Source organism: Tachysurus fulvidraco, chromosome 15 (assembly GCF_022655615.1).
Source record: "Tachysurus fulvidraco isolate hzauxx_2018 chromosome 15, HZAU_PFXX_2.0, whole genome shotgun sequence".
In the NCBI taxonomy this organism is placed as follows: domain Eukaryota; kingdom Metazoa; phylum Chordata; class Actinopteri; order Siluriformes; family Bagridae; genus Tachysurus; species Tachysurus fulvidraco.
Window position 1 is genome coordinate 22,313,751 of NC_062532.1, and position 1,999 is coordinate 22,315,749.

At 41.1% G+C, this 1,999-nt stretch overlaps 1 protein-coding gene across 2 annotated transcripts in view; it reads right to left on the reverse strand.

Annotated features, from left to right (window-relative positions):
* Nucleotides 1-1,772, reverse strand: part of slc25a39 (solute carrier family 25 member 39) — a 12,906-nt gene extending 11,134 nt beyond the window's left edge. The window contains exons 1-2 of one of the 2 annotated variants that reach the window (XM_047801000.1): nucleotides 1,651-1,772; nucleotides 1,260-1,473 (exon numbers count right to left, since the gene is read on the reverse strand). The gene's annotated coding sequence lies outside the window, so the exon portion shown is untranslated. Of the gene's footprint in view, nucleotides 1-1,259; nucleotides 1,502-1,650 lie in introns of those variants that run through there. The other variant, XM_047801001.1, reaches the window with a different exon arrangement.
* Between the last annotated feature and the right edge of the window lie 227 nt (nucleotides 1,773-1,999).

The window sequence follows — 1,999 nt, forward strand, 5'->3', positions numbered from 1 at the left end:
AAGGTAGTTACCACAGGTGAGTTAACACAGTAAGGTAGTTACCACAGGTGAGTTAACACAGTAAGGTAGTTACCACAGGTGAGTTAACACAGTAAGGTAGTTACCACAGGTGAGTTAACACAGTACTGTAGTTAAGACAGGTGAGTTAACACAGTAATGTAGTTAACACAGGTGAGTTAACACAGTAAGGTAGTTACCACAGGTGAGTTAACACAGTAAGGTAGTTACCACAGGTGAGTTAACACAGTAAGGTAGTTACCACAGGTGAGTTAACACAGTAAGGTAGTTACCACAGGTGAGTTAACACAGTAAGTTAGTTACCACAGGTGAGTTAACACAGTACTGTAGTTACCACAGGTGAGTTAACACAGTACTGTAGTTACCACAGGTGAGTTAACACAGTAAGGTAGTTACCACAGGTGAGTTAACACAGTAAGGTAGTTACCACAGGTGAGTTAACACAGTAAGGTAGTTACCACAGGTGAGTTAACACAGTAATGTAGTTACCACAGGTGAGTTAACACAGTAAGGTAGTTACCACAGGTGAGTTAACACAGTAAGGTAGTTACCACAGGTGAGTTAACACAGTAAGGTAGTTACCACAGGTGAGTTAACACAGTAAGGTAGTTACCACAGGTGAGTTAACACAGTAAGGTAGTTACCACAGGTGAGTTAACACAGTAAGGTAGTTACCACAGGTGAGTTAACACAGTAATGTAGTTACCACAGGTGAGTTAACACAGTAAGGTAGTTACCACAGGTGAGTTAACACAGTAAGGTAGTTACCACAGGTGAGTTAACACAGTAAGTTAGTTACCACAGGTGAGTTAACACAGTACTGTAGTTACCACAGGTGAGTTAACACAGTAAGGTAGTTACCACAGGTGAGTTAACACAGTAAGGTAGTTAAAATGTAGTTAACATCACATTTGATAAGTCAGAGGAGTAAATGTGTATTAATTTATTAAACTGGCTATTTAGCGTATTATTTTTGTAATTATTTGTAATTATGCTTATTATTTACATTATTTACTCGCGTTATAAAGCGAAATTACACGTGAGTTTCGGCTGAGTCACGTGTCAGTAAACACACGTGTGTTAAGTCGGTAGTTTAATGCGGATTGCGGTGTAAACGCGACATTTATGGACCCAAAGCCACACAGTGAGGAGGTAGATGAAGGAGTGTAAAAGGGGAATAAAGGGGACACCGACAGTACCACTGTGGGGCAGTAAATAAACACAATAAGGGGGACACCGACCTTGCAGAGCCACCGGTGACTTTCAGGCGATGATCATGGCGTTAATCCGCTTTCTCAGGACGATTCTCTGGGGTTAAGATCCTCCTGTCACGCCAGCTTTAAAACACACAGCCGCTTATTTCTGCTCGTCCATTTCACACCGTTTATTTCGGTGTTTATCTTCCAGCTCCTTAACAGAACAGTGTACAGCTACGGCATCGTGTCACAGCGCCCCCTGCAGACCGGAACCGGAAACCACAGCTTCTGACTACAACATCCAAGAGCTCTGGCGTGTTATTAATTAATGCTGCCATTAAGTATGGAATAAAACACTCAGTGTCGTGCTGTTAAGGGAAATTAATCAACAACAGGGTGGTGTGTGTGTGTGTGGAGGCAAAGGTTCCTTTATTACCTTTAAGTGCTTTATTTTCCTGAGTGAAAGTGTTTTGTTCCTCTTATACCACAGCAACCGTCACTTTTTTTTTTTAGCAACCAGGTCACTAATAGTTATAATGAACGTACCAGTGACGTCATTCGCCAGTGAGTCGACTCCTTTAAACGAGCCGTTTTGCCAGGTTTACGCCAGGGGTCATTTGTGAACCGAATGAATCAACTCTTATTGGTGAATCAAATTATCTGATTCAATATAACACTCAAATATAACCCACATGACTGATCACCAAACATGTGCCAGGGAGACAAGTTTTATGTTATATGAAAACATAATATATTAATGTAATTTGCACACGTTTCATTCCACA